At 38.5% G+C, this 13191-nt stretch overlaps 1 protein-coding gene across 4 annotated transcripts in view; it reads right to left on the bottom strand.

Annotated features, from left to right (window-relative positions):
• The window catches only part of Inpp4b (inositol polyphosphate-4-phosphatase type II B), a 793726-nt gene that overhangs the window by 585595 nt on the left and 194940 nt on the right, over positions 1–13191 (bottom strand). The window lies entirely within an intron of this gene.

The following is a 13191-nucleotide window of genomic DNA, read 5'->3' on the forward strand; positions in this document are numbered from 1 at the left end:
CCTCTCTTTCCATTGATAGCCGACTAGGTCATCTTTCGATGCATATGCAGCTAGAGACAAGAGCTCCGGGGTTCTGGCTAGTACATCATGTTGTTCCAACAATAGGGTTGCAGATCCCTTTAGCTCCTTGGGTACTTTCTCTAGCTTCTCCATTGGGAGCCCTGTGATACATCCAATAGCTGACTGTGAACATCCACTCCTGTGTTTGCTAGGCCCTGGCATCGTCTCACAAGAGACAGCTATATTTGGGTCCTTTCAGCAAAATCTTGATAGTGTATGCAATGGTGTCAGCGTTTAGAAGCTGATTATGGGATGGATCCCTGGATACGGCAGACTCTAAATGGTCCATCCTTTCATCACAGCTACGAACTTTGTCTCTGTAACTCCTTCCCTGGGTGTTTTGTTCCCAATTCTAAGAAGGTGCACAGTGTCCACACTTTGGTCTTCATTCTTCTTGAGTTTCATGCGTTTAGCAAATTGTATCTTATATCTTGGGTATCCTAAGTTTTGGGCTAATATCCACTTATCAGTGAATACATATTGTGTGAATTCTTTTGTGATTGTGTTACTTCACTCAAGATGATGCCCTCCAGGTCCATCCATTTGGCTAGGAATTTCATAAATTCATTCTTTTTAATAGCTGAGTAGTACTCCATTGTGTAAATGTACCATAATTTCTGTATCCATTCCTCTGTTGAGGGACATCTGGGTTCTTTCCAGCTTCTGGCTATTATAAATAGGGCTGCTATGAACATAGTGGAGCATGTGTCCTTTTTACCGGTTGGGACATCTTCTGGATATATGCCCAGGAGAGGTATTGCTGGATCCTCCGGTAGTACTATGTCCAATTTTCTGAGGAATCGCCAGACTGATTTCCAGAGTGGTTGTACAAGCTTGCAATCCCACCAACAATGGAGGAGTGTTCCTCTTTCTCCACATCCTCGCCAGCATCTGCTGTCACCTGAATTTTTGATCTTAGCCATTCTGACTGGTGTGAGGTGGAATCTCAGGGTTGTTTTGATTTGCATTTCCCTGATGATTAAGGATGTTGAACATTTTTTCAGGTGCTTCTCTGCCATTCGGTATTCCTCAGGTGAGAATTCTTTGTTCAGTTCTGAGCCCCATTTTTTAATGGGGTTATTTGACTTTCTGGAGTCCACCTTCTTGAGTTCTTTATATATATTGGATATTAGTCCCTTATCTGATTTAGGATAGGTGAAGATCCTTTCCCAATCTGTTGGTGGTTTTTTTGTCTTATTGATGGTGTCTTTAGCCTTGCAGAAGCTTTGTAGTTTCATGAGGTCCCACTTGTCAATTCTCGATCTTACAGCACAAGCCATTACTGTTCTATTCAGGAATTTTTCCCCTGTGCCCATATCTTCAAGGCTTTTCCCCACTTTCTCCTCTATAAGTTTCAGTGTCTCTGGTTTTATGTGAAGTTCCTTGATCCACTTAGACTTGACCTTAGTATAAGGAGATAGGAATGGATCGATTCGCATTCTTCTACATGTTAACAACCAGTTGTGCCAGCACCATTTGTTGAAAATGCTGTCTTTCTTCCACTGGATGTTTTTAGCTCCCTTGTCGAAGATCAAGTGACCATAGGTGTGTGGGTTCATTTCTGGGTCTTCAATTCTATTCCATTGGTCTATTTGTCTGTCACTATACCAGTACCATGCAGTTTTTATCACAATTGCTCTGTAGTAGAGCTTTAGGTCCTGCAGGGTGATTCCACCAGAGGTTCTTTTATCCTTGAGAAGAGTTTTTGCTATCCCAGGTTTTTTGTTATTCCAGATGAATTTGCAGATTGCACTTTCTAATTCGTTGAAGAATTGATTTGGAATTTTGATGGGGATTGCATTGAATCTGTAGATTGCTTTTGGCAAGATAGCCATTTTTACAATGTTGATCCTGCCAATCCATGAGCATGGGAGATCTTTCCATCTTCTGAGATCTTCTAGAATTTCTTTCTTCAGAGACTTGAAGTTTTTATTATACAGATCTTTCACTTCCTTAGTTAGAGTCACACCAAGATATTTAATAATATTTGTGACTATTGAGAAGGGTGTTGTTTCCCTAATTTCTTTCTCAGCCTGTTTATTCTTTGTGTAGAGAAAGGCCATTGATTTGTTTGAGTTAATTTTATATCCAGCTACTTCACCGAAGCTGTTTATCAGGCTTAGGAGTTCTCTGGTGGAATTTTTAGGGTCACTTATATATACTATCATATCATCTGCAAAGAGTGATATTTTGACTTCATCTTTTCCAATTTGTATCCCTTTGATCTCCTTTTGTTGTCGAATTGCTCTGGCTAGGACTTCAAGTACAATGTTGAATAGGTATGGAGAAAGTGGACAGCCTTGTCTAGTCCCTGATTTTAGAGGGATTGCTTCAAGCTTCTCACCATTTACTTTGATGTTGGCTGCTGGTTTGCTGTAGATTGCTTTTATCATGTTTAGGTATGGGCCTTGAATTCCTGATCTTTCCAAGACTTTTATCATGAATGGGTGTTGGATATTGTCAAATGCTTTTTCCGCATCTAAGGAGATGACCATGTGGTTTTTGTCTTTGAGTTTGTTTATATACTGGATTACGTTGATGGATTTCCGTATATTGAACCATCCCTGCATCCCTGGGATGAAACCTACTTGGTCAGGATGGATGATTGTTTTGATGTGTTCTTGGATTCGGTTAGCAAGAACTTTATTGAGGATTTTTGCATCAATATTCATAAGGGATATTGGTCTGAAGTTTTCTATCTTTGTTGGGTCTTTTTGTGGTTTAGGTATCAGAGTAATTGTGGCTTCATAGAATGAGTTGGGTAGAGTACCTTCTGTTTCTATTTTGTGGAATAGTTTGTGAAGACCTGGGATTAGATCTTCTTTGAAGGTCTGATAGAACTCTGCACTAAACCCATCTGGTCCTGGGCTTTTTTTAGTTGGGAGACTATTAATGACTGCTTCTATTTCTTTGGGGGATATAGGGCTGTTTAGATCATTAACCTGATCTTGATTCAACTTTGGTACCTGGTATCTGTCTAGGAACTTCTCCATTTCATCCAGGTTCTCCAGTTTTGTTGAGTATAGCCTTTGGTAGAAGGATCTGATGGTGTTTTGGATGTCTTCAGGATCTGTTGTTATGTCTCCTTTTTCATTTCTGATTTTGTTAATTAGGATGCTTTCCCTGTGCCCTCTAGTGAGTCTGGCTAAGGGTTTATCTATCTTGTTGATTTTCTCAAAGAACCAGCTCCTTGATTGGTTGATTCTTTGAATAGTTTTTCTTGTTTCCACTTGGTTGATTTCACCCCTGAGTTTGATTATTTCCTGCCGTCTACTCCTCTTGGGTGAATTTGCTTCCTTTTGTTCTAGTGCTTTTAGGTGTGTTGTCAAGCTGCTAATGTGTGCTCTCTCGAGTTTCCTTTTGGAGGCACTCAGAGCTATGAGTTTTCCTCTTAGAAATGCTTTCATTGCTTCCCATAAGTTTGGGTATGTTGTGGCTTCATTTTCATTGAACTCTAAAAAGTCCTTAATTTCTTTCTTTATTCCTTCCTTGACCAAGGTATCATTGAGAAGAGTGTTGTTCAGTTTCCACGTGAAGGTTGGCTTTCTATTATTTATTTTGTTATTGAAGATCAGCCTTAGTCCATGGTGATCTGATAGGATGCATGGGACAATTTCAATATTTTTGTATCTGTTGAGGTCTGTTTTGTGACCAATTATGTGGTCAATTTTGGAGAAGGTACCATGAGGTGCTGAGAAGAAGGTATATCCTTTTTTTTTAGGATAGAATGTTCTGTAGATATCTGCCAGATCCATTTGATTCATAATTTCTCTTAGTTTCTCTGTGTCCCTGTTTAGTTTCTGTTTCCATGATCTGTCCATTGGTGAAAGTGCTGTGTTGAAGTCTCCCACTATTATTGTATGAGGTGCAATGTGTGCTTTGAGATTTACTAAAGTTTCTTTAATGAATGTGGCTGCCTTTGTATTTGGAGCATAGATATTCATGATTGATAGTTCCTCTTGGAGGATTTTACCTTTGATGAGTATGAAGTGTCCCTCCCTGTCTTTTTTCATGACTTTGGGTTGGAATTCAATCTTATCAGATATTAGAATGGCTACTCCAGCTTGTTTCTTCATACCATTTGCTTGGAAAATTGTTTTCCAGCCTTTCATTCTGAGGTAGTGTCTATCTTTTTCTCTGAGATGAGTTTCCTGTAAGCAGCAAAATGTTGGGTCTTGTTTGTGTAGCCAGTTTGTTAGTCTATGTCTTTTTATCGGGGAGTTGAGTCCATTGATATTAAGAGATATTAAGGAAAAGTAATTGTTGTTTCCTGTTATTTTTGTTGTTAAAGTTGGCATTCTGTTCTTGTGGCTGTCTTCTTTTAGGTTTGTTGAGGGATTACCTTCTTGTTGTTTCTAGGGCGTGGTTCCTGTCCTTGTATTGGTTTTTTTCTGTTATTATCCTTTGAAGGGCTGGATTCGTGGAGAGATAATGTGTGAATTTGGTTTTGTCGTGGAATACTTTGGTTTCTCCATCTATGTTAATTGAGAGTTTGGCTGGGTATAGTAGCCTGGGCTGGAATTTGTGTTCTTTTAGTGTCTGTATAACATCCGTCCAGGATCTTCTGGCTTTCATAGTCTGTGGTGAAAAATCTGGTGTAATTCTGATAGGCTTGCCTTTATATGTTACTTGGCCTTTTTCTCTTACTGCTTTTAGTATTCTATCTTTATTTAGAGCATTTGTTGTTCTGATTATTATGTGTCGGGAGGTATTTCTTTTCTGGTCCAGTCTATTTGGAGTTCTGTAGGCTTCTTGTATGTTCATGGGCATCTCTTTCTTTAGATTTGGGAAGTTTTCTTCTATAATTTTGTTGAAGATGTTTGCTGGTCCTTTGAGTTGAAAATCTTCATTCTCATCCACTCCTATTATCCGTAGGTTTGGTCTTCTCATTGTGTCCTGTATTTCTTGGATGTTTTGAGTTAGGATCTTTTTGCATTTTACATTTTCCTTGATTGTTGTGCCGATGTTCTCTATGGAATCTTCTGCACCTGAGATTCTCTCTTCCATCTCTTGTATTCTGTTGCTGATGCTGGTATCTATGGTTCCAGATTTCTTTCCTAGGGTTTCTATCTCCAGTGTTGCCTCATTTTGGGTTTTCTTTATTGTGTCTACTTCCCTTTTTAGGTCTAGTATGGTTTTGTTCATTTCCATCATCTGTTTGGATGTGTTTTCCTGTTTTTCATTAAGGACTTCTACCTGTTTAATTAGGTTATCCTGTTTTTCTTTAAGGATTTGTAACTCTTTAGCAGTGTTCTCCTGCAATTCTTTAAGGGATTTTTGTGCTTCCTCTTTATTGTCTTCTACCTGTTTACCAGTGTTCCTTTGTATTTCTTTAAGTGTGTTATTAAAGTCCTTCTTGAAGTTCTCTACCATCATCAGGAGATATGCTTTTATATCCGTGTCTAGCTTTTCCGGTGTTTTGGGGTGCCCTGGACTGGGTGAAGTGGGAGTGCTGGGTTCTGATGATGGTGAGTGGTCTTGGTTTCTGTTAGTAAGATTATTACATTTACCTTTCGCCATCTGGTAATCTCTGGGGTTAGTTGTTGTCGTTGTCACTGTTTAAAGATTGGAGCAGAAGCTGTGTTCCACTCACCAGCAGTCTCAAAATTCTGTGGTGGGGGTCGTGTGTAGCTGGCAGTACCCCGGTGCTGGTCCAGCCGGAAGAGGCCTGTGGTCCTACTCAGGCTGGTTTTCTGCTTCCCTAACTAATGCAGTCTCAGGTCCCGCGCGCAATTGGATTGGAGCAGAAGCTGTGTTCCACTCTCCAGAAGTTTTAAGATCCTGTGGCGGGTGTTGTGGGTAGCTGGCGAGTGTCAGCCGACCCTGAGCCCTCGCTACCCCGGTGCTTTTCTGACCGGAAGAGGGTTGTGGCCCTATATAGGCCGGATTTCTCTCTCCCCAACCAGAGCAGTCTCAGGTCCCGCGTGATTGGACTGGAGCAGAAGCTGTGTTCCACTCACCAGCAGTTTCAAAATCCTGTGGCGGGGGTTGTGGGTAGCTGGCGGGTGTCAGCCGACCCTGTGCTCTAGCTACCCTGGTGGTGATCCGACCGGATGAGGCCTGTGGCCCTACTCTGGCCGGTTTCTGCTTCTCTAACTAATGCAGTCTCAGGTCCTGCGCGCAATTGGATTGGAGCAGTAGTCCCCTCTGCCATTCTACATGTACTTGGTGTCCCTGTATAACAGACTCAAAGCTAAATTATGCTCTTCTTTCTCCTGTACTTGTTCTTTTGACATCCTGTTCCTGGAAATCCTGTAAATGTATAAGGATATTTCAACTGCCTTCAGTGAGGTTGATCTCAAACAAATTGTGCTTACATGGTGCTTCAAGATCACATGAGAAAAATTCTCTGCCCAAGGGTAAATAGATAGAAGCATGTCCCAATTGACAGTTGATAACACCTGGGTCATTTTTGCTCATAATCCTCTTAACTTTAGCTTCCTGGGTTTAGAATTTTAAGTTTCCAGACGGTAATATTTTCAACAAAGTAGCAGAAGAAAAACACCATTAAATTATTAAAAAGTTTTAATCTTACTGAAGTATAATTCATAGACAATAAGGCTTCTTTGTTAAAAAATCAAGTGTCCATATGTGTGAGAATTTACTTCTGGGTCTTCTGTTTGATTCCATTTATCAACCTGTCTGTTTTTATACCAATACCATGTGATTTCTACTACTATTGCTCTGTGGTACAGCTTGAAATGAGGTATGTGCTACCTCCAGAAATTCTTTTACTGTATAGGACTGTTGTAGATATCTTGGTTTTTGTTTTTCCATATGAAGTTGAGTTTTGTTTTTTTCAATGTCTGTAAGAAGTTGTGTTGGGATTTTGATGGAAATTGTATTGAATCTACAGATTGCTTTGGTAAGATGGCCATTTTTACTATGTTAACTCTACCAAACATGGGGGGAATCTTTCCATATTCTGATACCTCTTCAATTTCTTTCTTCAAAGACATGAAGTTCTTGTCATACATGTCTTTAACATGCTTGGTTAGAGTTACACCAAGATATCTTTTATTATTTGTGGCATGGGAATTTTTCCCATATATTTTTTAAGTCAATTTATCACTTGAAGTTAGAAGGGATACTGATTTTTTTCTTTAGTTAATTTTGTATTCAGTTACACCACTGAGGGTGTTTATCAGCTGTAGGAACTCTCTGGTAGAAGTTTTGGAGCAACTTAAGTATATTATCATATCATCAGCATATAGCAATACTTGAACTTCTTTCTAATTTATATCCCCTTAATCTCCTGATTGATTGTTTTATTGCTCTAGCTGGAACTTCAAGTACTTTATTGAAGATAGGGAGCGTGTGGACAACCTTGTCTTGGCCCTGATTTTAGTGGAATTGCTTTAAGTTTCTCTTCTTTTAATTTGATGTTGGCTATTGGCTTGCTGTATATTGCCTTTATTATGTTTAGGTGTGTCCCTTGTAGCCATTTCTTCAAGACTTTTATCATGAAGGGCTACTGGGTTTTATCAAAGGCCTTTCAACATCTATTGAGATGATCATGAGGTTTGTTTTGTTTTGTTTTGTTTTTCTTTCAGTTTGTTTATAAAGTGGACTACATTGACAGATTTTCATGTGTTGAATCCTCCCTGCAACTGCTGGATGAGGCCTATTTAATAATAGTGGATGATCTTTTTGATATGTTCTTGGATTAAATTTGTATTTTATTGAGTATTTTTGCATCCATGTTCACGAGGGAAGTTGGTTTGAAATTCTTTTTCATTTTTTAGTCTTTGTGGTTTAAGTATCAGGGTAACTATGGCTTTATAAAATGAATTTGACAGTCGTTCCTTCTGTTTCTATTTTGTGGGATAATTTGAGAAAAATTGGTATGTGGTTTTTTTTCTGGTTGAGAGATTTTTAATGGCTACTTTCCTTAGGGGTTGCAGGTATATTTAGATTGTTTATCTGATCTTGATTTAACTTTAGTAAGTGACATCTATTGAGAAAATTGGTTTGTTTTTGTTGTTGTTGGGGTTTTTGTTTGTTTTTTGGGGGGGGGTTGTGGAGAGGTTTTTAAAGTAAGACTTAATGTTTCTTTGGATTTCCCCATTGTCTGTCGTTATGTCCCCTTTACATGTCTAATTTTGTTGATTTGGATATTCTCTCTACCTTTAGTCAGTTTGGCTAAGGGTTTTTCTATCTTGTTGATTTTCTCAAAGAACCAACTCTTTGTTTTGTTTATTCTTTGTAATGTTCTCTTTATTTCTATTTTATTGATTTCAGCCTTGAGTTTGATTGTTTCTGTCAACTCCTCCTCTTGGGTGTGGTTGGTTCTTTTTGTTCTAGATCTTTCAGGTGAGCTGTTAAGTTCCTAGTATGTGAAATCTTGCTAACTTCTATGGTAGAAAATCATTTTACTGAGAGTGGTGACACCCATCTGTAGTCCCAGCATATAAAATGTTAGGGCAGCTTGTGCTCAGAGGGTGGGGACAACCTGGGCCATACAATAAAACTCCATCTCAAATTAAAAAATAATGAATAATAATAAATAAGTAGTCATTTTTTTATTAGTTAAAATTTCACTGTATGCATTCTGGTTCTTAAGTAAAGATGAAACTTATAATTTTAAATGTGATTGTTTGGTTTCCCCTAGGTTCCTAGCTGATCTGGTCTCAGGTTCTTAGCCACCTGAGTTGTCTGCTAAAAAAGAAGAGCCATAAAATAACTCCTAATAATATTCTGCTGTACTCATAGATCAGTGTTTTTCAGCCACAATTAGAGATGATTCCAACTATAGTAGATGGAAACAAATACAGAGACCCAAAGCCAGACAGCATGCGGAGAGTAAGAGACCTCGGAACACACAATCCTAAATGGGTTGTCTCCATCAAACCCTTCCCCTCAGGACTCAGGGCTAAGAGAACTCTGCTCAACATGAGGTTAAAATATTGTAATAACCAGAAAATATGAAGGGTACCAAGGAAACTAGGCTTGGTAAATACAGATAAACAGATAAAATCACTGAGACTCTTAGAAGCATACACAGAGGCTACATGTGTCTGAACAAGATGAGCTCCCAGTTCAGGGAAGAGAAACAGACACAAACCCGGCTTCTTAATCCATTTTCTAGCTCCCAACTGATAACACCACCGAATAAAAAAATCAGTTCTCTCCAATGGAACTGACTATATATCAATTTTGGAGGTTCTTTGCCACGTAATATTTTGTCAGGATTTTATATATAATGGCTTCTGGTTTTGTGTTTTTATGGGATTCCTGTGGGTATGAATATATGTGTCTCTGAATCCATATGTATTTCTTGTACTTTTTCTTTGACTCCTTTTTCTTTTTGTTTGCTTAGTTTACTCTATTCCAGTTTGCATGTTTTTGTTTCATCTTGTTTTATTATTATTTTTTAGATGCCTATTTGTTTCCTAAGGAGAGATAGAAAATGTATGGATTTGAATGAGAGGGGAGGTAGGGAAGTTTCTGGAGAAGTTGGGAGAGGGGAAACCATAATTAGAATATGTTGTACAAAAAGTTATATTTTCAATAAAAGAGAAATAATGAAAACTGCAACTTGAGGAGAACAAAGAATAAGATATCTGTCCCTTTATAGTCTCTTGTACATTTTTTGGAAATCTACCACAAATTAAAATAAGTAAGAAAGTATACTGGTCTACCCTAGCCTAAGAAAGACTGAAGGATCAGGATTTTAGAGTCCTTAACCAACCCAGTGGAGGTTGACCAGTACACCTTTCTGTGGAAGTGAACACAAAGCACAGTGGAGAAAAGAGTGGAAAGCAAGGTATACCACTGGGATCCTTTCCTGCTATAAGCTGTTTTTGGTCAAAGTGTTTCATCAGAACAATGAAACAGAATTGCAGCATTGTACACAAGAAAGTCTTGTCATGTTGAGATCAAATGAATATGAAGGTCTAAGTTCCTGCACTTAGGAGAGAGAGAAATATGGGGGTTAAGAAGCCTATTGGAATTCTCGGTAATGGTTGGCCCAATGAAATCCACAAGGCCTTCTGATGGCATGTTAATCATAGAATAGTGAGACCAGAGAAGCCAACTAAATCAGATTTTTACCCTTGCAATATACTTGCTTCCTGTCAATCAATAAAAACTATTTCATTTTGATAGACTAGATATTTAATTCTTAGTACTGGGTGATGTCCAAAATAATGAGAAATACTTGAGCTCTTCTAGTGAGGAGCATTATCAATAGATTCATTCTGAGCATTCAGCCTGGCTTCTCCATTTTACAACTCACTCTGTGTGAGCTTGGGAGAAAAATCACATCTCTTGGCCTCATTTCTTTGTTTTCAAATTTGATATGTTTCATTCAATGCCCCTGAGGCTTGCTCTAGCCATCAAAAACACTGATTCTAAAAGAGATTGGTGTTTTAAATGCCATGCCTACCTCCAAAAAAATACAGTGACTCTATTTGTAGAATGATGTAAGATGACACTAATGTAAGATATGGTAAGGTCCAAAAAGGGAAAATATATATGTCATACTTCCAATAATGATATATAATTTGAATCTGTAGTTTGAACTGAACTGGAAGCAATTTTGGGGCGATAGTTCTTTATTTTGAACATAAATAACTAGCCTGATGTTAGAATAGCCTTGAGACATTTAGCAAGTAGATGTCTTATCCACTCAACCCTATGCACTTCCCTTCAGCTGAGCAATGAAGAAGTGTATGAAATATCCCTGAATCATCCTCCCCAAAGGCATTAATTCATCTTCTCTAATCCTTAAAATTCCCTTTCTGTAGGGAAGCCGAGTGGATTGTCCGGTTGTTCAAGAAGATACTTGAAGAAAGAAATTATTTCCTTACTAGAAATTATGAAAGGAAAATAGGTTCCCTTTTATCTGCTTTAATTCATACTTAGCTCCCAAGATACTGCTAACACAATTAGCTAGCTGGACCCTCGGCCAGAGATGGCTCAGAGAGAAGCTGGCATAGTTCATAGGGAGTGAGGAAGAGCATTAACCCTCTCGATAAGGTACAGCTATGTGGTTGCCCTGGGAAGGGGATTCTTCAGCTTTTTCAAGTCACATAAACATCAGTCTAGACCTAAAAGGCTTCACAAGACAATAGTGCCTTCAAATCTTGACTTCTAATTGTAGTATCAACACAGTTCCCTAAGGGTGTCTTGGAAACTATGGGACTGTTTTTGCCCAGTCATAAATTCCTATGTGATGTTTGTTTCTAGCGGCAAAATGATTTTGACAGTTTACTTTTAACTCTCTCTCTCTAGCATTAGACTGATTTTTTATGTAAATGATGTGAGGTAGGTAAGTTGCTGGGTTTTCATTCTAAACAAGAAATCCATATTTTAAAATAGTTGCTGCAGAAAGGTTGAGAAGCAGAAGGCTGGGGAAATCACTCAATAAGCAAAGTGTTTGTCCCACAAGCATAAGAACCTACTATGTGCTTCAATCCCAGCACTGGGGAGGGAGATACAGAAGAATCCCCGAGGCTTGCTGGGCATCCAGTCTCACTATACGCTCTAGGTATAATGAGAGACTATGGAAAAGTGACTAAGGAAGATACTAGGCATGGACCACTGTCCTCCACATACTCATGGATTTCTGGCCATCTCATGTCCACACATGTATATAAACCCATTTACTGAGAAAGAGAGGGGGTGAGAATCATGAAGTAACTATTAATAAAATAATCATCACAGTAGTAATGAGTAAATAAGTTCAACCCCACACAGAACTTTGGAGTCTTGATATGAAGAGCTACCAAGCACCTATTCAACAGAAGTGCTTCTATACAGGGTCCCTTTGTGTTATCAACATGGGATGCAGAACTTCCCAGGGAAAACCCTTCATCAGTCATCATCGTAAGACAACACTCTCTAGTCCTTCAGCCATCCGACTATCAATACATTAAAAGCAAAGGTGTGTTTTAATTGAAACATTAAAGCCTTGAACAGTTAAATTTCAAGATAGACAGTGATTGTCCATGAAGGACCTATTTCAGTCTTGATTGTTCCATTTTTCTTTTCAGCAGGTGACCAGCTGGCTGGATTCAGCAAGCCTCACCATTCACCACCTTTGAGTCTGAGTTAGAGTTCTAGAATCACTGCTCATGAATTTAATTTCAGGTTTTACTTGGTAGAGTCAAACCATACTTGATCACTTTTAGTCTAATTTAAAAATGGTATTTTAACATCAGACATTAAAACTTCACATATTCCTATTAATTTGGTTTTCTCCTACCGTGCCAAGAACATCAGCCAAGAAATCATCAGGAAAGCAAATTGCTCTTTGCTATGCTGCATTCCCAAATTACCTGGCATGTGCCAAGTCCTACTGCCACTCTTACCTGTCACATCCCTGGAGGAAAGGACTTCAACTAACAGGATTCTTTGTTTTAACTTCACTTTCAAATTAAAAGGCTATTTGGTTTTTCCAGTAATGTGGTTATGTGGTTATGAATAAGCATCATAAATCATTATTTATAGTCATTCATATCCAAATAACTATAAAAATTCAAAAGGATGGAAACTAGAAGATCAAAGGCCCCTCTCCAAACTAAAAGGGCTTCCAGAAATTGTATATTTCAAGTGTCTTCCTTTAGCCACTCACTTGTGTGCTCTTAGAAATTGATGTCATTGATTTCACAACATGCATTTAATCTTAATTGTTTCTACCAACAGTGTATTAGTTCATCAACTACAATTCTAGAGCTGGGCTATCAGTCCTCGATATGCCCTTTCCACCATCTTTGATTTCCATTAACCTGGCATTTTATGTGGGTTTTTTGCTTAGGAATTAGGAAAAGTTTCTGAAATATGAAAGTCACTTGGAGCCCACTGGCATGGCCATGCATGTCTTTCCTCACTCATGGCTCATGTTATCCTCGGGAACTCTGTAGACACGATAATTTGGCTTACACCTACAATACGGACATGAATTAAACTCTCCACACAGACCTTCAAAAATAACAAAATCCAAATAGTTACAAAAATTCTCTTGAAAATATCTCTTCTCAGCAGCCAAGGAGAGTAGCAATCCAGCCTAGCTCTAAGCTTTTATATAGGAAAAGGTCACTTGACCAGGTAAGTTTTCAGTCAAACATACAGACAACATAAGTAAGTATATTATTCAGCCAGGTTTTGCATAAAATTCTACTTTATTGC

This window comes from Mus caroli, unplaced genomic scaffold, assembly GCF_978045245.1.
Source record: "Mus caroli unplaced genomic scaffold, Mus_caroli_1 scaffold_10, whole genome shotgun sequence".
NCBI classification, from domain to species: Eukaryota; Metazoa; Chordata; class Mammalia; order Rodentia; family Muridae; genus Mus; species Mus caroli.